The 23,411-nt window shown below is 35.2% G+C and overlaps 1 long non-coding RNA gene across 1 annotated transcript; it reads right to left on the bottom strand.

The window, feature by feature from the left end:
- Positions 1–5,548: 5,548 nt before the first annotated feature.
- On the bottom strand, positions 5,549–19,362 carry LOC113467072. Its single transcript, XR_003391275.1, has 2 exons — positions 19,308–19,362; positions 5,549–5,778 (listed from the first exon to the last, which is right to left on the bottom strand). It is a non-coding gene; the product is annotated as an uncharacterized LOC113467072 (long non-coding RNA).
- Positions 19,363–23,411: the final 4,049 nt, after the last annotated feature.

Genomic DNA, 23,411 nt, shown 5'->3' with positions numbered 1-23,411 from the left:
CTCGAAAATAAAATTTCGGGGAAAAAATTATGTCTAGGTCAGATAATAGTGTTGTGGCTTTTTTACGCGTATAATTTTTTTAATTTATTTATCACGAAAGGAAAATAGTGAAAAGAGAGAGAGAGAGAGAGAGAGAGAGAGAGAGAGAGAGAGAGAGAGAGAGAAAAGGGAATGAAATAATAGTGTTGGCCATTGGGGATATAATTTGGAAATGTATAGAAATTTTATATACAGGGTGGTCCGAATAAGAGGTTCCTGAATAGGAGGGGGCTATTTTTAAGACAGATATCATTATGTGAATTTTAAAATGTACCTCCTTACCTATCTAAAAATCATAAGGTACACCACGACCCAAAGGTCGCCACCTTAGTAGGTACCTACTTATTTTGTTCGAGCTGATTTGAGGAATATCTCTTGGGGAGAGAGAGATAATCCATATAAGAAATTGGATATGTATTACACATATTTTGTTTTGATATTCGGATTTTTCAATTCGAGATTTTAAGGGAACAAGAATGTGAGATGTCCCGACCTTAACCTAGACTAGACAGACAGAATTCCCCCCCCCCCCCCTGATTCACCCTGTATAAATATGTTGATATAATTATAAATCCGAAAGTGTGGGTGTTTCAGTGTTTCTGTACAAATCTTGGCATCACCATTGTATCAAAATAATTATACGAGATATCATCGCACGATACGATAATGCCACTTCTCTCCATTAGGTAAATTGTATTATTATAGTTTTTTTAATATCTTCATGGACAATGCTTACTTATCGTTATCAACTTATCAATTATCCTATTGTCGGTTTGACAAATGGATTTTTAGGTTCGCAGAGCACAGAGGCAACAGAGTGCAGTTAAGCAAAAATGCTGACAAAATATTTGAAAGTATTTAACTATCTATGTATAGTAGTAGGTACCTACTGTTTTTTAACGGAGTAAAAACGATAAAATCTGTAGTATGACTGTTAATAATAATGATGATGATCTGTGAAAATGCTGTAGATATTTGGAGTAAGAAAAGGGGAAAAACGGGAGGAAAAAACATCACTACATGGCACGTGTGTTTCATTTTCATATGTCAAGGTTTCCAATTAATTTAATAACGTTTCTCTCTTTCTCCTTCTCCTCTATCCTTCTTTTTCTCCCTCGCCCTTTCTCTACCTGTATATCTATCTATCTTTATAATCCATTCCTTCTACCTGCACCGTCCTCTCCGTCTTCATCCTCCTCCTCTTAATACTCTTTCTCCTCCTCCTCCTCCTCCTCCTCCCCCCTCTTGTTCCTCCTCCTCCATTTTCACCTCTATTATATTTGTATGTTACGAGATTTGGGTTACTAGTTATCTACCTCCTGTTTCAGAACATTGTTGTAAGTACTCTCATAGATATTATGTTTGTACTTTCAAGTAGGTATTCAAAGTCCAATTAATTTAATAACGTTTCTCTCTTTCTCCTTCTCCTCTATCCTTCTTTTTCTCCCTCGCCCTTTCTCTACCTGTATATCTATCTTTATAATCCATTCCTTCTACCTGCACCGTCCTCTCCGTCTTCATCCTCCTCCTCTTACTCTTCCTCCTCCTCCTCCTCCCCCCCCTCTTGTTCCTCCTCCTCCATTTTCACCTCCATTATATTTGAATATTTGTATGTTACGAGATTTGGGTTACTAGTTATCTACCTCCTGTTTCAGAACATTGTTGTAAGTACTCTTATAGATATTATGTTTGTATTTTCAAGTAGGTCCTCCTCCATTTTCACCTCCATTATATTTGAATATTTGTATGTTACGAGATTTGGGTTACTAGTTATCTACCTCCTGTTTCAGAACACTGTTGTAAGTACTCTTATAGATATTATGTTTGTATTTTCAAGTAGATATTCAAAGTTTCATTTGCCAGTGAATCCAGTGGCCTGAAAGACTCCGCTCTTCCCAGTCCTCACTTTTTAATCCACGTGCAGAAAATCTTGACAAACGGTACGCCGTTTTTGTTATACGTGGCCTGAAAGACTCCGCTCTTCCCAGTCCTCACTTTTTAATCCACGTGCAGAAAATCTTGACAAACGGTACGCCGTTTTTGTTATATGTGAGGAGTGTGCTGTGGGGAGTGCGGAGTATTTCGTGGAATAGGGCCCAGAGCGAGTTTTGTTCATGCAAAATCCGCGTTCTCTGTCTATAAATGTCAGTAATAGTCGGTACCTATACTACAATGTATGTAAATCACAAAGTATATTTGCGGCAGAGACATTCCTTAGAAAAACACACTCGTAACCTGGAAAAAAAGTCTTTGAAAAAAATGCTCTTTTTTTCTATAGCATGTTTAACGGTTATAATATAATATGAATAATAAATGTAGATATTGAGGAAAAAAATGCCATGTATGTACATATTATATTTATGTACCTAGATAGGTATATGGAGGTAGTATAATATTTTTATATTTATTGAATCGATTTTGTTTAAGTGTTTACAAATTTTCTTAATCTATGCCTTAGAACTAAAACTTATATTATTAAAAAATAAACTTAAATCTATACGAAGCTAGAGTTCATTCAGTTCAAAAATTTCCTACATAGGTATGTTGTTATGTGTTATGTTTGTTTACAAGTTTACTCAACAATTTGATATTTGCCTGCCTTTAATGGAAAAAATCAAATTTAAGGGATAAGAGGCTGGATACCTAATTCTAAATTAAATACAATCACATAGATACAGAATTACAGATCAATACAATAATATAGCGTGTGGTAGAAAACTAGACATAGACAGTTGAAGAAGAGTCTGTTTAAATACATATAGATACAGAATTACAGATCAATACAATAATATAGCGTGTGGTAGAAAACTAGACATAGACAGTTGTAGAAGAGTCTGTTTAGTTTAGACTAAATAGGAGAACAATTTCTCTGAATTGAAATCAATCAGTGAAGTGAACCAAGAGGACATTGGTAAGACAAGACACTAGTAAAATCTAAGATTTCATCTTTATTAAAAACAACGTAAAACATCTCTTGAAACTAAAAAGTTTGAAAATAAATTTCATTTTATGATTTTCTAGAAAGCAGAGAAACCCGAAGGAAAAAAGACCCAGAAAAGTTTAAAAGTTGATTAGAATTTAATGGAACGTTTAAAAGTTTTTCCTCGAAGAACTTTAGGCTGTTTGAAATAAATTATTACTTATTTAAGTTTATTTCTTAAGAAAAAGAAGCAGGGTCATTTTCTCAAACTTCTTTATCTTATCAGTTTTCTCAAAGTGTGTTTCTGATTCTTTGTTTCTTGAACAGGACTTCACAGTCCGTAGGATAAAACGTGGATATTACCTGGGACATAGACGTACCTACTTAACTAATCATCTCACATGGTGGTCGTTAATAATAACTGGAGCTGTATTTTTGTTAATAAAAACAACAAAATATATCTGGATTATCTGGAGAAGAATAACAAGGGGCGTGTGTGTATTCAAATGCAGACATTGCACAGGGTATACCTAATATGAACAACTGTACATTTTTCAAAAATTGCATTGTACCAAGTTCATTCAGTTTGGCCATCAGCAGCAGGTGTGCTAATGGTAGCTGCTAATGCTGCTATTATACTGTAGTATCCTCTAATTCTGGGTGGATCACGAATGTTAAGCAACCCTGTCTGGGCAGGGCACATAATGTTGTGCTGGTTATTCTGAGATAATAGTCCGCCAAATGACTGATCATAATTTTTGAGTTCTGAAGATTGAGAAAACACCTTAGGCATTATCGTGTGCTTTTGTATATAGGTAGGGACTTTAATATCTACCTACATACATAACGTGCTCAAATTTCACAAAAAAGAAAACGGGAGCGATTCTTCTAAAAATAGAATGTAACTACATACATAACGTGCTCAAATTTCACAAAAAAGAAAACGGGAGCGATTCTTCTAAAAATAGAATGTAAAAAAAAACCTTTGTAAGTACCTAAACTTAAGTGTATTGTTCTTGAAACAAAAGACGATAAAAATGGACGGAAGGAGCGGGGAATAGGAGAGAGGAGAAACCCCGGGGTAGGAATTATTCCAAGAGGGAGCCAGAGGGGAGGGAGCTCAAAGTTTTGAAGGGGACAAGAATAATATTGCCATTGATATATTGTGACAACCGAACCTCTGGCCGCAATATTTTATTTTTTATTGGATTGCCTCTCATTCTGAGTGCTTTACGCACCGTTTCCCCCCCCCATTATGGCCTTTTAAAAACAATATGATATAATCTTCATAAAAAAATGCTGTTGTTGTTGACAAAGAATTTTATCTATCGTGATGACGGTCCTTCTTTTTACCTCCGTTCTTGCAAGAAGAAAAGTAGCCGTATTTTCACAGACGAAGAGAAGGGTAATTGTGAACTTATAAATTTAACATATTGTAATGCCGATGTGTGTGCAAGCTGTCTGATAAGAATGCTTACACGTTAGGATGGAAGACTAAAAGAGGGGACGGATTCAGGGCATTAAAACGTGGATATAGGTATACCTACATGATTTGGTCCTCTAGGGATAACTCTTGTTTTGAAGTTATATTGGACGTTAAGTTGCTTTATCCCTGAAATTTTAATCAAATTTGACCTGACAAGGCTGAGTTCTAATGGCCAATAGCATGTGTCAAGTGGGTAGTGGGTCACTCATCAAGTCACTTCACCACGCTCAACGAGTGCTTAACTTCAGTGTTCTGCTGAAGATAGCTGAGCTAGGCTCTGGTGTATAGACTGTCCAGGGATGAAGGTAGGAACGCGGTTTAAAGATTTAGAAACTTTTAAACTTTTCTGTGCCGACTTGACTTACCCACTGTTGATTGTCAACCTTTTTTTTCCCCCAATAGAAGAAAGTTCAATTCCTGAAACATTGCGGTCACAAACCACACGGACCCATTTAAACACAAATAATTTATCAATTCAGATGGCCAATAGCATGTGTCAAGTGGGTAGTGGGTCACTCATCAAGTCACTTCACCACGCTCAACGAGTGCTTAACTTCAGTGTTCTGCTAAAGATAGCTGAGCTAGGCTCTGGTGTATAGACTGTCTAGGGATGAAGGTAGGAACGCGGTTTAAATTTTTAGGAACTTTTCTGTGCCGACTTGACTTACCCACTGTTGATTGTCGACCTTTTTTTCCCCCAATAGGAGAAAGTTCAATTCTTGAAACATTGCGGTTACAAACCACACGGACCCATTTAAACACAAATAATTTATCAATTCAGGAAGGCCATTAATTTAATTAGATCAATAGGAAAACGGTGGCAAAAGTTGAAAACTTTATTCTCACCATTGAAACCTGAATAATGACCACCCTCCTATATTTAGATCAATAGGAAAACGGTGGCAAAAGTTGAAAACTTTATTCTCACCATTGAAACCTGAATAATGACCACCCTCCTATATGGGGGGGACTTCTACCGATACCCATTGTTCAAAAGGCATTGGAATTTTTCTCTTTTCCGAATGAATCGAATGAGAGAAGAGAAAGAAATGTCATTTCATTTTACAAATAAATGATCTATCATTTTGAAAACGTGAAATATAATTCCCAAATCCCACCAAGATTGAAGTTATGTGTATAAAATTCTTGAACAATGGGAATAGAAAGAAAAACATGGGAGATAACTGAAGGAGAAAGTACAATATGGGAGAGTGTTTTGACAATGATATTAAATTGGTTGGACAACTCTACCTTGTACTTTGTGAAAAGAATTCCTCTCAAACCATTTGTCATTCCTATAGTATCTAGATATGTGTGGGTGGATCTGGCTTACCTTCTGTCGTTATTAAGAATTCCTCTCAAACCATTTGTCATTCCTATAGTATCTAGATATGTGTGGGTGGATCTGGCTTACCTTCTGTCGTTATTGTCTATGGTCTATGTGATATTATTATAGGGGGCGAAAAATACTAATATGTACCTACGTTCTAAGATTGGAGAACTTTTCGTGGGCAAAAAACTGCAAAATTTTCGGCACTTCTTTAGAACTTTGCGTATAATATCTCTTAAACCATCCCCCCCCACCCCCGTGAAAATTTTTATGTAGGTACATAGTATTTGGACCCATTCCAATACTTTCTCGTTACATTGTATTGGGCTATGAATAATCTAGTGGAAAATGATATTAGGTATCTATTTGGTTTAATACCAACAGTGTGAAGTGTCCCTAAAGGGTAAAGTAATAAAAGTAATTATGATGAAAAATAATTATCCAAATTATTCATCCGAAAGAAAACGCGACATTTTTGAAAAAAAAACAGAAACGTGTTTGTAATCTGCTTCATTGCTTCCGAAATATTTTTATCTTTTTCTCGCGACACTTTGCATAAAATTAAAGAATTTAAATGTTGAATTAGGTATCTATTTGGTTTAATACCAACAGTGTGAAGTGTCCCTAAAGGGTAAAGTAATAAAAGTAATTATGATGAAAAATAATTATATATCCAAATTATTCATCCGAACGCGACATTTTTGAAAAAACAGAAACGTGTTTGTAATCTGCTTCATTGCTTCCGAAATATTTTTATCTTTTTTTCGCGACACTTTGCATAAAATTAAAGAATTTAAATGTTGGAAGTTGATGATGATCCCCCATATTATCTTGATATCATTTTTAATAACTTTGTTCCATGTGCCTACAGGGTGAGGCATATGAAAATTGAGCCCAAAAGTTATAGTATTCCAATATTTTTTTAATATATCAGAAGTATCAGAACGCCTGCTCACCCTGTATAGTTACTTACAAATCGTAATCATTAATCATTTTTAATAACTTTGTTCCATGTGCCTACAGGGTGAGGCATAAGAAAATTGAGCCCAAGAGTTATAGTATTCCAATATTTTTTTTAATATATCAGAAGTATCAGAACGCATGCTCACCCTGTATAGTTACTTACAAATCGTAATCATTAGGCACAATATTAAAATTAATACTATCACTGAAATAGCGCACTTTTATTGCCCTTCCTCATTCTATCCACAATTCCATACACTTACACTTGAGTATATGGTTCAATTTCTTCAAATATATGAATGGTATATCCAAGAGTTAAACATAATTATGTGCGGGCGTCACTTCTTGACTCTCTCGTTCCACTACCCGTTTCTCGTCTCATGAATATCGTGATGAGTTAATTTGGCTTCAAATGTATCAGAAAGTAGGTATGGAAGCGCACTTTTATTGCCCTTCCTCATTCTATCCACAATTCCATACACTTACACTTGAGTATATGGTTCAATTTCTTCAAATATATGAACAGTACATATATCCAAGAGTTAAACATAATTATGTGCGGGCGTCACTTCTTGACTCCCTCGTTCCACTACCCGTTTCTCGTCTCATGAATATCGTGATGAGTTAATTTGGCTTCAAATGTATCAGAAAGTATGGGAATTGTCTTAATTAGTATTTATTCACGTTTTCGTGCATAGGAGGGTGACTTTTGTCGAAACTCTAAATCATCATGCACAGAAATGAAATAGAACATGATCTGGGGGAAATAGAGGAGGTTTCAGAGGAAAATAAATTATAATAATACGTAGGAACTTAGGAAGCATGAAATAGAACATGATCTGGGGGAAATAGAGGAGGTTTCAGAGGAAAATAAATTATAATAATACGTAGGAACTTAGGAAGCAAAAAAAGTTGGTATGAGAGCTTTACCTACTATTTAGAAGCCTGAGAAGGGAAGAGTGTAATATCTTGTGGTAGATCGAGCAAGGGTCTTCGCGCTCTTGAGTTTCGGAAGTACCTATATGTCTTTGTCTGTGGGGCAACCAGATTGAAACGCAATCCCCATTAAAGGGTTATCCAGCATGTTTAAAAATCTCCCATGTTCTATAAAGAAGGTTTCCCAATTTGTAAGTAGGTAATTCTCATAAAGAAAAATCTATTGAGACCGTCTTCCTGAAAGTATAAGCGCCATATTTCATACCACGAACATGAAATAATGCTAGAGATATGCATCACAGGAAAAGTAAAATAAATAAAATTAAATGTTCCAAAAATTACACACTTACAGGGTGCATTGGGAGATTGTTACGAGTTGACAGGGTATGAGAATGTTGATTCGAAATGAAACCTGAAGTAGGTATACCTACATTATGTTTAAGGCTTCAACTCTAATATCATTCTGGTATGAGCCCTTAACTTTTTTTAAGAGGTTTGACAGAGGGAACTGTAACTGCTAAGGTCTTATCGTCCCGAAATCAAAGGAAACCTGAAACTGAATACGGGCCATCAGACATCAGATGGGGACGTTTGCTTTCTTGGGTGCCTGTCAAATGAATCTAATTTTCATTGGAAAAAAAAAACATTATTTTATACCTACTATAGAATATACGATATATTTGTAGATATAAAAAATACACCCTGACCAATATTTGTTTGTAATACGGGCCATCAGACATCAGATGGGGACGTTTGCTTTCTTGGGTGCCTGTCAAATGAATCTAATTTTCATTGAAAAAAAAAAACATTATTTTATACCTACTATAGAATATACGATATATTTGTAGATATAAAAAAATACACCCTGACCAATATTTGTTTGTAGGATACGAATACGACACCATTCCAAAGACTCCAAAGTCCAAACCGACCAATTGTTGCTTAACAAGAACACTATTCAATATGCAACCTAGGTTTCCTTTTGTTTAACGAATCCTTTCTCTTATCTTTGAGTTGGATAAAAGTTCCGTCACCCTGTACCCTTCATCTCACCGTCATCGTACCGTGCTTGTAAAACACGAGTGCGAAAAAGACACAGAAACAAAAATAACAATACGGGCCATCAGACATCAGATGGGGACGTTTGCTTTCTTGGGTGCCTGTCAAATGAATCTAATTTTCATTGAAAAAAAAAAACATTCTTTTATACCTACTATAGAATATACGATGTATTATTTGTATAAAAAAATACACCCTGACCAATATTTGTTTGTAGGATACGAATACGACACCATTCCAAAGACTCCAAACCGACCAATTGTTGCTTAACAAGAACACTATGCAATATGCAACCTAGGTTTCCTTTTGTTTAACGAATCCTTTCTCTTATCTTTGAGTTGGATAAAAGTTCCGTCACCCTGTACCCTTCATCTCACCGTCATCGTACCGTGCTTGTAAAACACGAGTGCGAAAAAGACACAGAAACAAAAATAACACAAGTAATTGTTGTTTAGTTTCCCTAGTGAAACAAATGGAATGTTTTTCTTGCAGCTCCGAAGCACTGCATCATCCTATTCATCTACCTCTTGTAATAATTTCATTTGCGACGGTGTACAATTTGTGAGTCAAAATGATAAATGGAGTTTGTTTGGACTTCAAGAAAACAATATCATTTTAAATTAATTGGATTTTGAAAAAAAAAAAAAAAAAAAAATGTTAATTAATGACATAGTGGGATACCAAGAGCGGCCACTTGCTTGATCAAAGACGTAATGCAATTAGAAATCTGATTAGAGTCCTCACATCTCGCTTGGCAATAGCTGGGTGGCAAGCAAATTGTTTTCATAGTAAATTGAAATTCATCCACTTGAGTCCAAGATCTAAAATAGTACCTACCTACTCGGGTTATTTCTAGGAAAAAAGAAATGAATATTATCATATAATTTCAAATAATATTATAATTGGCCCAGAATAGGAATGGCTCAGTAGTTGGATGGTGTCCATTTGGTTTAGATTTTTTGGATGTTATGGAACTGTTGACGAACAGAGAATGTTGACAAAAATGATAATACTCTGCGAAATATATGTATCTTCAGAGCAGTGGTACAATTTTCTAAATCAATCAATTTGTCATCAGTTGTCAGGGAAACCCCAGGAAGTGTTAAAGGAAACTTCTAAAAAATTAGCAACGGAATGGCAATACCTGCACGTGATGAAACGACTGATGTGGTAGGTATTGAGGTGCGAAAAAGTACAGATGTAAATAAATCAATAGAGAACATTGGTTTGAGGGGAGGTGAAAAACAACAACAATACAAATTCAGAGGTCGGAAGTGACACAGAAGAGGAAAACGTAGAGGGGAATTCACATAAACAAAAGCTGTGAAGCCCACAGAAACTTGTTTTTATTTAAGAATGGAGGTCGGTGGAAGTGGTGGGGGCACACAAATTCAGAGGTCGGAAGTGACACAGAAGAGGAAAACGTAGAGGGGAATTCACATAAACAAAAGCTGTGAAGCCCACAGAAACTTGCTTTTATTTAAGAATGGAGGTCGGTGGAAGTGGTGGGGGCATACAGGCGAAAGATGGGGGGCACGGGGGCATGTATTGAGACTGACTGACAATAGCTTTCAAAATTACAAATTATTGATTTTTCTGTCAAGTTTGAGGCGAAGAAAAATGCTTTTGTTATTGTTTAGTGGTGTAAAATAAGAGATTTTGATGGAGGTAGGAGGCCTTGTCTACGGGTCAGAGTATATCTATACCTTTCAAGACATTAGCCTCGTGTTGAACCTTGATAAGAGGTGAAACTTCAAGGAGCTCTCGATTCGGAACCCAAGAATATGCTGCTGATAGGTACCTATATGTATTTTTTGTGGCCATTTCTTTTAAAGAATAATGAGATTGCAATGGTTTTGAAGAAAACGGTCCAAACTCAACTTAAGCTACAAGTCGAGGAATGATATTACCTAAATTTTTTGCTGGCAGACAGGAAATATTGGGATCAATCGAACCTTTAATTTGTGAACTTTATTTTCAATCACTCTAATCTCCATGCTATTATATCTACAGCACTGGCAATTTCATCGAGCTGATACTGACGAGAATTCCAATCAACTCTATTGATTAGATTACTTTCATCCGCCATAGCATTTAGCTACCGTTGTGGTGTTTCCTATTGTTTGTGACATTTCAACTTTTAATTTATTTTAATCTCCTTTCTCTCTTTGGGTAGTTACTACCCAAATCATTGCTGTTGTGTTCGCTTCTTTTGTTACACCTCACCTCAATACCAAAAGCTCATTTTACTCCTGAAATATTATTCCATTGTTCCTGTTATTGAAAAACTATTTAGGTACTAAAAATATCACCTCAATACCAAAAGCTCATTTTACTCCTGAAATATTATTCCATTGTTCCTGTTATTGAAAAACTATTTAGGTACTAAAAATAAACAAAAGCCTTGCGATCCTACATATGTAATAATTAATAATGCCTAGTTTTAAGCTGATGGAGAAGTATTTTTTCCATTATTGATTTTTCTGTCAAGTTTGAGGCGAAGAAAAATGCTTTTGTTATTGTTTAGTGGTGTAAAATAAGAGATTTTGATGGAGGTACAGGCGAAGAGAAGGGTAATTGTGAACTTATAAATTTAACATATTGTAATGCCGATGTGTGTGCAAGCTGTCTGATAAGAATGCTTATACACGTTAGGATGGAAGACTGGAAGAGGGGACGGATTCAGGGCATTAAAACATGGAGATAGGTACCTACATGATTTGGTCCTCAAGGGAAAACCCTTGTTTTGAAGTAATATTAGACGTTAAGTTGCTTTATCCCTGAAATTTTAATCAAATTTGACCTGACAAGGCTGAGTTCTAATGGCCAATAGCATGTGTCAAGTGGGCAGTGGGTCACTCATCAAGTCACTTCACCACGCTCAACGAGTGCTTAACTTTAGTGTTCTGCTAAAGATAGCTGAGCTAGGCTCTGGTGTATAGACTGTATAGGGATGAAGGTAGGAACGCGGTTTAAAGATTTAGAAACTTTTCTGTGCCGACTTGACTTATCCACTGTTGATTGTCGACCTTTTTTTCCCCCAATAGAAGAAAGTTCAATTTTTGCGATCCTACATATGTAATAATTAATAATGCCTAGTTTTAAGCTGATGGGGAAGTAATTTTTCCACCGAAAAAGGATGCATTATACGTTTGAAATAATGGCATTCGGGTTAAAATTAACATACCTACAACACTGACTAGTGAAGTGAACCATACACAAGGGTCAAACAAGAAGAACATAGCTTGCGATCCTACATATGTAATAATTAATAATGCCTAGTTTTAAGCTGATGGGGAAGTAATTTTTCCACCGAAAAAGGATGCATTATACCTACGTTTGAAATAATGGCATTCGGGTTAAAATTAACATACAACACTGACTAGTGAAGTGAACCATATACAAGGGTCAAACAAGAAGAACATACTTGCTATCAGAAATGCAATAAATGTAAATAAAAATGTAATGCACGAGAAGAAGGCTGCGAGAGCATATAATATTTGGCATGCCATAAATCCACATGTGTGAGCTCCAGTCTGAACGGGAAGATAAATTTCGAATTAGCTCAAGTAGAAAGTTTTTTTTTTATACTTACATAATATATAAAGTTAAAAGACATAAAATTAAATTTATGGTGAGATATTTAAGCAAACACTTATCTTTTTCGTAACATTAATGTTGCACTGTAGTATTGTCATCATTAGGGGTGTTGTTATTGCCCTCATCTTCATTTGCCTTGATAACATCCTCTCAGTTCTATCCCCGGATAAGGAGCATGAACTTAACCAGTAGTATTGTCATCATTAGGGGTGTTGTTATTGCCCTCATCTTCATTTGCCTTGATAACATCCTCTCAGTTCTATCCCCGGATAAGGAAAATGAACTTACCCATGAAGATTACTTGAAATAAAGAATACCGTACCTAGTATTCTACCGATTGATTTCCTTCACGCAGTAGGTAAAGTAATTGATTTTCTTTCATTTTCTATGAAGAAGAATATTTGATGTTCCCTTACAACCGGCAAAAATGTGCTCATTGATAGAAAAGCACAAAACATTGCGGCATATGTAGGTAAATGGTAATAAGTTAAGGCTTATCAAGTCCTGCCCTACCCATTCGCGGAAACCTAAATAGCCCCAGCAGTCTGTGCTCAATGCGAATGTCAATTGCATCTCTTGCCTTAACCAAGTCTGACATCATAGTCAAGGTTACTATTAACGTTAGCATTGCCTCTGTCAATTAGTCGACTATCAGCTGAACTAAACTGCAGTATGCACTCACTCGTCCTTGGACTGCGTGCATAACGAGGAATGCAGTTACTCGCAACTTCATCTCCAGCGTGTGCTAATACCATTTTATCAACAACACCACCTATATCTTCTTTCAGTTTACCTCGTGTACCCAAGTAGGTCTTTCCAACTTTCCATCCTTTAGGGTAGGTCTTGTTATAGCTTAAATTGCATTGAATGGAGAACTTCGTTGACATCCTCTCAGTTCTATCCCCGGATAAGGAACATGAACCTATAACATAGGTAACAAAACATTTTATCTCGAAACTCTTACTATCGAGCAATTTGGACGAAATGGACTCTTCTATTTTCTATCTATAGAATTCAAATTCATATCAAGTATACCTAATTCTTTGCGTCCTGGGACTGCTCCTAATGCTTTTATGTCGAAGACTGTAATGGTAGAACTTGTATTTCTGAAAACAGTATTATCAGAAGACTTATGTGCACATTGTATAAAACAAAAGAGAAAATACTTTCCCCTATGATACGAAGAGCAAAGAGAGAAGATAATTGTCTGAGCTACTCTGATGGATTGGAAAAAGAAAATGGACAAGAGGAAAATTCTCGTGGAATAAAAAATAAGGGACATTAGAAAAGCTGCCAGAGTTGATTCTCCTAATGCTACCAGTAGAACTAAGTCCTTGGAGTTTCCGTTTAAAAAATTTATGTCAATAAACGAATGAAGATCTATTCTTTGTATATGCTGTGCTCAACAGCCGAAGAGATAACATACAATAATTATGTACCTATCCTTGCCTACAAAACTTTCAAATTGTCCAAAGAAGACCATGTATATTGTAGGTATACCTACATTATGTTTAAGGCTTCAACTCTAATATCATTCTGGTATGAGCCCTTAACTTTTTTTAAGAGGTTTGACAGAGGGAACTGTAACTGCTAAGGTCTTATCGTCCCGAAATCAAAGAGAGAAGGAAGACAGGATAGGAGACCTGAACTTTTTAATTGTCTTAATTAGTATTTATTCACGTTTTCGTGCATAGGAGGGTGACTTTTGTCGAAACTCTAAATCATCATGCACAGAAAATATACGCACACTTTACTCACATGATCATTATTCCAGCTTTCTGTCATTTGATGGTAACATAGAACTTTCACTCTATAACTCTATACTAATAATGTCTATATTTCTATAATAATAATCCAACGAAGAACAACACACAGCCAGCAGATGGAGCAATTTAGAAGATTACTTATATTTTATTTTATTGAAGAAAATGATACAGATAAAGAAGAACAAAGTATAAACTGATGTATAGGTACCGACTGGCGGAGAGAAAAGAAAGGATGGGGAAAAGCAAGAAAAGGATTGGTAAACAAGGCAGAAGAGCAAACAAGAATAGGGGATAGAGGAATGGATAATATTTCACATTGGGAATATCGGAAGCTCTTTTGTTTTTCTCAATGTCTTCTTTTCTTTCCTTAACTCTTCAGGTTTATAGGAAAGCAAATATACACGCGATCTTGTTGGTATGTTCTGTGAGGTGATTATTTTGAAAAATAAAGGCCTTTTTCCCATACCGGGTATTTTCCTTAATCTTGGGTATTTTTTCCTCCTTGGGGACTGCGTGAGGCGATCATCTGTGTTTATGTCTTTCAAATGTGTCTGGTTAATTTTACAACATCTTCATAATTATGTTAGCAGTAAATTACGAAATTTTTACCGGAAATTTTTTGGAGATAAAATGTGTCTGGTTAATTTTACAACATCTTCATAATTATGTTAGCAGTAAATTACGAAATTTTTACCGGAAATTTTTTGGAGATATACCTACTCGTAATAATAAACACATAAATCATATCCCTTAATATGGGTGAAATGTTGGCAAAATGTGAGACTCACATTTAACAAAATGTTAGAATGAGACTTACATTTAACTTTTTGTGTAATTTTTTGTTGAAACCTTGAAACACATACTTTAGAAGTAATTTCTAAATCTATAGGTATTGTTACCCCCGAATGATTTTTCCAATTTCTTTGTTCCTGAACAAAATCGATAATTTTCCGTAATGGGTTTAAGGTATTCCACTAAACTTTCAACTGGTGAAACACTTTCAGAATTTATGTGTTTTCTCTTGCAACAAAACAAAGAGGGTTTTTTTCGATACTAATATTTATTACAGAAACCAAAACCACAATAATTCAAAACTTACAAAACTTTTTGTAATGACTATCATTATGATTATGATTGTATTTCTCTACTTTTTGTTTGCACGCCACCTTTTATACTGGGTGATTCAATTGTACGTCTTATAATGGATTTACTATTTAAATTTGTTAGGTCTATTAGGAGGTAATATTACATTTACTTTTGATGTAGTCAGTTTTGTCACCCTTAGGGACTTACCATCTATAGAAAATATTGGGATTTTCATGTTTCTTTTGAGAGGTTTTGCTTTCTTCTCGACTTTTGTGTATAATTGCAAGTTTCCAAGGGCGCGGGCGAAGAAAGAACTTCATTCACGATTAACTTGTCCATATTCTCAGGGAAAGAAAATTAGAAAATTAAAGAAAACACAGGGAAAGGTTAAACACTGTTATCATTCTTTAAACTGTTTAAAATTACAGTTATAGTCATAGCTTTCATAACCTTCGGCTTTGCATTTATTTCCCACTGGTTCATGATATCAAAAGTGCTGGCGAGAACGTTTTTATGCTAATGTTTAGAAATAGACGACATGGAGGGGCAATTGAAATGGAAGCTAAAAAAAGAAAAACACATAATTGTGAGGTGTGGAAAAAAGGATTTTTAAAAATAGAAAAAAGCGTGAGGCGTGAGTTTTTACTCACGGCTTCAGCTTAATTAAAATTTTATTATATTCAAGCGTTAAGTTTTGTTGGGGGTTTATTATATTTTTGCACTATTGATACTGTTAAACAGTAGCTCATTATTCCTAATACATATGTCCGCCAGCTAACTTCAATTTTAAAACCATCCCTCACACTTATTCACTCCCACACCCTGAAATACCTACCTACCTACTACCTACCTACCTATTTCTTATACCTTATACCTATAATGTTCATCTTCATCGTATAAACAAGAGTGTTAAGTTCATTACAAAGGAATTTCCTCTGACATTCTTGTTCCACATATTTTGAAAATTCTTCCACAATTAACGGTTCCCTTGGGTTGTGTCGTGAAACATTCTACACAAGTAGAGAGTAGACCTACATCATACATCCTACATAATTTAATGTTCGTATTATCTTGATATCATCATGTTAAAAGATATTAGCGTCATAAATATTAGGTATTATTTATTTGAGCAACAGTCAGTTTTACCTTATCCAAATACCTACGTAGGTAGGTGGTACCTATATGTTGTGTTCCGTTTCAAATTCAATCCTTCATTAGCAACGGTATAGGAACAATATTGAGTTTGAAAATATTCGAAATTCGCAATTTGGAAGAACTTTTCTTTGAAATAAAATGAAAACAAGTGCGTACAGAGGAAAAACTTCTGCTATGAATATGAGAATAATATAATATCCTACACCATACATAATTTAGATTCAATTTGAAATTGAAAATTGGAAAAAAAATATACACAACGTCATATCCCTAGTGTGCAGAAGGCAAGACAGCCTGGAGACCATGGGAGGAATCGGGAGGGGGATTCAATAAAAATGCGCGAGATGTGAAAAGTAATTTCCAAGGAAAAGAAAAAAGTTTGAAAATAAAAGACAAACGAAAAAAAAAAAAAAAAAAAAAAAAAAAAAAAAAAAAAAAAAAAAAAAAAAAAAAAAAAAAAAAAAAAAAAAAAAAACTTGTAAATATATATATAAAAAAATGTTTTTTAAGTAAATGTAAGGAAACATATAAATTCAAATCAGCTGAATAATTCGAATAAATGACTTTGAATACATTTTGTCTTTATTTACATTTAAGCCTTTGACGGAGCTTTTTTCGTTTTTTCGGCAAAAGAAAAAAAAAGTCAACTTTAAACGAAAAAGATATCCTTGTTGTTGTATCGTTTTTGTCATTTGTCTGAGATGATGTTCTTTCTTTGAAACAAAGAATGTGAAATAAGGAAAATGACAAAAGCATTAAGGAAAGGAGTGAAAGCAAGGGAGAAAACTGAAAACTCTTGTGAAATTGGAGATGAGATGAAAGTAAACCCACAGTTGTCAGCTGTCAAGATTCACTGTTGATTTTACGCTATTTTATATGAATTTTGCCAAGCAAGGGAGAAAACTGAAAACTCTTGTGAAATTGGAGATGAGATGAAAGTAAACCCACAGTTGTCAGCTGTCAAGATTCACTGTTGCCAAGTTTACAATGTTGATTTTACGCTATTTTATATGAATTTTGCTTAGATTTTGTGACGTCCAAATACATTTTTCTCTTTTTGATTTCAATATGTATCTATCTAATGTGCACTCCATAGTTTGTTTGAGAAATCGCCTAATTTTTGTGATTATTTCGTCCTCACTTCTACCGTTCAAGTAATCGCCTGTAAAATATTTGACAGTCACAGACTGTGAACTGAACGGATAGTTGATATACATCTATCTAATGTGCACTCCATAGTTTGTTTGAGAAATCGCCTAATTTTTGTGATTATTTCGTCCTCACTTCTACCGTTCAAGTAATCACCTGTAAAATATTTGACAGTCACAGACTGTGAACTGAACGGATAGTTGATATACGTAGGTATAGTAATTGTGTTCTGTGTAGTAAAGAAGGAAACATTTTATTCCAACTCTAAGTATAGTTATTGTTGTCATGAATTCTTCTACTTCGGATAAAAAAGCCGAGCCAAGGAATCTATAAAATGTCAGGAAGCTTATTGCAACAATTAACTACACACTTTGCTCCTTGTAAGCTCTGAAATACAACAGCTTCTTTTTTTCCTTTACTTTAATTTCAAACTCAAAATACGGAAAAGCTCACCCCCTGTGAAATACATACTTTTTATGTTTATGACAAGAAGTTTCCTATAATGATTACAGAGTCGTAAAATTTGAATTTTTTTACGAGATCTGGAGACAGCAGACTTTTTTTTTATCTTGAGTACCGTAAGGTTTTCCAGTGGGTGCTAAATGCTGAGCTACATTTATGGGACACTGAAAAAATTCCAGTTCAAATTAGAGGAAGAAAAAAATTAACCGTTTATTCGCCCCATAAAACTGTAGAAAATATGTACCTAGGTAGGGGTGTTGTTATTGCCCTCATCTTCATTTGCCTTGATAACATCCTCTCAGTTCTATCCCCGGATAAGGAACATGAACTTAACCAGTGAAGATTGTTTCAAAGAAAGAAAACCGTACCTAGTAGTTGATTAGGCGGATACCTCCTCTATTTGATTTCCTTCACGCAGTAGGTAAAGTAATTGATTTTCTTTCATTTTCAATGACAAAGAATATTTGATGTTCCCTTACAACCGGCAAAAATGTGCTCATTGATTAAAATGAAAAAGCACAAAATATTGCAGCATATGTAGGTAAATGGTAATAAGTTAAGGCTTATCAAGTCCTGCCCTACCCATTCGCGGAAACCTAAATAGCCCCAGCAGTTTGTGCTCAATGCGAATGTCAATTGCATCTGTACCTAGGTAGCTGCTATACTTGCTATAGGTACTCTCCTGTAATAACTGTCGGGTTATCTTCTAATTTGTTTTCTAGTCTAGTCTAATTAACCAAGTCTGACATCATTGTCAAGGTTACTATTAACGTTAGCATTGCCTCTGTCAATTAGTCGACTATCAGCTGAACTAAACTGCAGTATGCACTCACTCGTCCTTGGACTGCGTGCATAACGAGGAATGCAGTTACTCGCAACTTCATCTCCAGCGTGTGCTAATACCATTTTATCAACAACACCACCTATAAATATCTTCTTTCAGTTTACCTCGTGTACCCAAGTAGGTCTTTCCAACTTTCCATCCTTTAGGGTAGGTCTTGTTATAGCTTAAATTGCATTGAATGGAGAACTTCGTTGACACCATCAGGAATCAAGATTAAGGAGCGCGGTAGCGCTCCGCCCCGCCAAGTCAAGAAAGTTTGACCGCGCTACTAGAGATATTATACGCGACAGGGAATTGAAGTTATGTGTATAAAATTCTTGAACAATGGAAATAGAAAGAAAAACATGGGAGGTAACTGAAGGAGAAAGTAGAATATGGGAGAGTGTTTTGACAATGATATTAAATTGGTTGGACAACTCTACCTTGTACTTTGTGAAAAGAATTTCTCTCAAACCATTTGTCGTTCCTATAGTATCTAGGTCCTAGGATATGTGTGGGTGGATCTGGCTTACCTTCTGTCGTTATTGTCTATGTGATATTATTATACGGGGGCGAAAAATACTAATATGTACCTACCTTCTAAGATTGGAGAATTTTTTGATGGGCAAAAAACTGCAAAATTTTCGGCACTTCTTTAGAACTTTGCGTATATCTCTTAAACCATCCCCCCCACCCCCGTGAAAATTTTCATGTTGTACATAGTATTTGGACCCATTCCAATACTTTCTCGTTACATTGTATTAGGCCCCCTGGACTGCGTGCATAACGAGGAATGCAGTTACTCGCAACTTCATCTCCAGCGTGTGCTAATACCATTTTATCAACAACACCACCTATATCTTCTTTCAGTTTACCTCGTGTACCCAAGTAGGTCTTTCCAACTTTGCATCCTTTAGGGTAGGTCTTGTTATAGCTTAAATTGCATTGAATGGAGAACTTCGTTGACATCCTCTCAGTTCTATCCCCGGATAAGGAACATGAACCTATAACATAGGTAACAAAACATTTTATCTCGAAACTCTTACTATCGAGCAATTTGGACGAAATGGACTCTTCTATTTTCTATCTATAGAATTCAAATTCATATCAAGTATACCTAATTCTTTGCGTCCTGGGACTGCTCCTAATGCTTTTATGTCGAAGACTGTAATGGTAGAACTTGTATTTCTGAAAACAGTATTATCAGAAGACTTATGTGCACATTGTATAAAACAAAAGAGAAAATACTTTCCCCTATGATACGAAGAGCAAAGAGAGAAGATAATTGTCTGAGCTACTCTGATGGATTGGAAAAAGAAAATGGACAAGAGGAAAATTCTCGTGGAATAAAAAATAAGGGACATTAGAAAAGCTGCCAGAGTTGATTCTCCTAATGCTACCAGTAGAACTAAGTCCTTGGAGTTTCCGTTTAAAAAATTTATGTCAATAAACGAATGAAGATCTATTCTTTGTATATGCTGTGCTCAACAGCCGAAGAGATAACATACAATAATTATGTACCTATCCTTGCCTACAAAACTTTCAAATTGTCCAAAGAAGACCATGTATATTGTACCTAGGTAGCTGCTATACTTGCTATAGGTACTCTCCTGTAATAACTGTCGGGTTATCTTCTAATTTGTTTTCTAGTCTAGTCTAGGTATGTACCTATAGCCAGGTATTTTGGCTAATAGGTAGGTAACTAGGTATGTAAGTTAACTTTTCTGAATAAAAATATCCAAAGACATACCTACTTCCATGGTGGCTTTTAAACTTACTGCCTTTACCCGTATCTGTGACCTTAATTACTACATATTAAAACCTGCTCCAACGTTTGTGTTGTGTCTAAAGTCTAGTTGCAGGGAGGTCCTCATGAGGTACTACTACCAGTAAATCCACACTTTAGAGTCGCAAATACTTTTCTTTTGTAAACATGAAGTACTTGTCCAAGGAATGCAAGTCAAAACCAAGACTCGGAGCTTTGTGCTCACAGTGCCTTTGAAATTTGTTCGTGAGACTTACTCAATTTTCTAATTACATTTTTCACAATGAGGTATCTTTTTTGTTTGTGATGTAATTCAAAAGAACGAGGGAAAAAATATTCCTTATGGGGTTTTCTAATTACATTTTTCACAATGAGGTATCTTTTTTGTTTGTGATGTAATTCAAAAGAACGAGGGAAAAAATGTTCCTTATGTTTTCTAATTACATTTTTCACAATGAGGTATCTTTTTTGTTTGTGATGTAATTCAAAAGAACGAGGGAAAAAATGTTCCTTATGGGGGAAAAAAAAAATAAAGTTTAGATTTCTTTCTAGAACTATTCTAGACCACAAGAAATGATGATATTCATCAAAAGAGTTCCCCCGGAAAATGGTTTCAACAGGAATTCATTAAGTAGAAAGCAAATTTTCTAATAATGACAAGAGTATACTTTGACGAAGCAAAAGAGAGGAAGAAAGTCATTCTTGAAAAGTTTTAATAAAAGTAGACAAGGTCTCTCAGGACAAGGCAGAATGTAAGGAGGACAGGTGGAGGAGGGAAGACAAGGGGAGAGGACGATAAAGACTTGGGTACGCATAAGGGAAGTTCTGCCTTTCACATTCAATAGATGGAACTGAGGAAGAATGAAAATCTGAAAGCTTACTCCTTAAAGCTTAAAAGGATAACACCAAATAATTTCGATGCTTCCCCAGAATTTTGTTGTGGATAGGATAAATTTGAATGGAGATCCGTCTTGCAGGAAATTTCCATGCATCTCGAAATAAAAAAAAAAAAAAAAAAAAATAATAAAGTTGCAACAAATAAACTTTGTAAGTAGCAAAATAATAATTATTTTAATTCTTTTATAACATATAAAAAGTGAACAGTTTTGTGGAAAATTATAAAAACTATAAAATACAAACTAAGTACCTTCCAACAATATTTGAAAAAATTCCAAGTGTTGAGAGAAAATAACTTATTGTAGTGCATTCTTTAAAACAGCAGCAGTTAAAATTTATTTTAAAGAAAATGAACTTTCTTTTTAAGGGTAGAAAAAATGCTGAGAATTTTCGAACTGACTTTGACATCATGGATGTCTTTGGCAAGGAACATATTGGAACCATAATTGCAACCCAGATTGGGTCAGATAAATTATAACATTCAGATATTTTTTAATGTGACTCAAGAGTCGTTTTTTCATTAGAGTGGTGTCCTCAAAACAATTTGAATGCTATTCGAAACATTGAATAGTTGTAACAACGATTTTAGTATGTTACAAACATTGAACAGTTTGGCTGGTAAGATATCACCTGTGTCTCACCCTCTCAACATGACAACTGACAGCAATGGCAACAAGATCAATAGTACCAACCACAACCATGTGATCCTTCCCAACTATAACAACAGCAGTTGCCACCACCACAACCAACATCAGCAGATCATTTGCAATGGTAGCTACAGCATTATCAGCAATGGAAACACGCCTGAAAAGTGAGTGTATTACTTGATTCATGACAGTCTTTGTAGCTTTGTAGATTTAGAGCTTTTGTAGCTTTGTAGGTTTAGAGCTTTTTTTTTCCCAGTACTGTTGTAATGTCCAATGCTTATACGAGGGTTATCTCTAATACATAGGAAGGTGCATTTACAGGTATTTGTATCTGAGAGCACAAAATGAACTACATATTTAATCTTGTGTGCTCTATTACTCTCTAGTGTTAAGATTTGTATCTCACATTAGGGTTATTAAGGTCCCAGACAGATCTAGATATAATGGGTCAGAGGATGCTATGTTTTAATTACAATCTGTCCCTTATCAAACTCCAAGGACGTTTATTATAAGAGACATGGAAATGGACGGAGGGAAAGCTAATGACCAAGAAATGACCTGGAGTTACTTGTGTTGTTAATGATGACACTATTATCACCTTGATCCCTTTTCTAAATATACCTGGTAGCAGCTTAGACAAAGTTTTATGAATAATAGATCATTCTGCATTCTGTTGCTCTGGTGTAACTAGACTGTGTAGGCAGGTAGGCACTTATGTCATTGATAAAGATACTCAAGTAGATGGTTTAGAATGGGAGAGAAATAATGGAAGATTGATTTTTGTCAAAGCAATGAAATGCGACTGGTAGGTAGTTATGTGTAAATGGAGCAAGTAGGGAACAAGTATTAGTCATTTTGGCATTTTGTTTGAATTTGATTATAGTGAGAAATGCCATAGGATTACGTTATTTTCTTTATACACCCTGTACGAGGCTATGGGATGATACCGTGAAATAACAATTAAGATTATTTACTCTGAATATTTTATACAGGGTGCCCGCATAGGTACTATTGAAGACCATTGCGCCCTATTCAGATACAATTTGAATTAAATATTTGTGGACAATAAATCTTATGGTAAAAATTAACACTAATAAAAAGACACTTAGAAGAGTGCGTAAAAAACCATGGTACAATAACAAGTGCATCACACTCAGTGGCGTAGCGTGGTCTAAATGCAAGTGTAGGGCGTGTAGAACGTGTAGGGCTCATGCACAGGTCTAACAAGTCCCATCACAGTACATGCCATTAATATTTATGGGCATTAGAGTGAACTTTTGAGTTGTATGGCCGCCATACACGCCATACATACACGCTACGCCACTGGT

This window comes from Diaphorina citri, unplaced genomic scaffold, assembly GCF_000475195.1.
Source record: "Diaphorina citri unplaced genomic scaffold, Diaci psyllid genome assembly version 1.1 scaffold395, whole genome shotgun sequence".
NCBI lineage: Eukaryota > Metazoa > Arthropoda > Insecta > Hemiptera > Psyllidae > Diaphorina > Diaphorina citri.
Note: the sequence above shows the minus strand (reverse complement) of the source record. Positions and strands in the feature narration are given on the sequence as shown.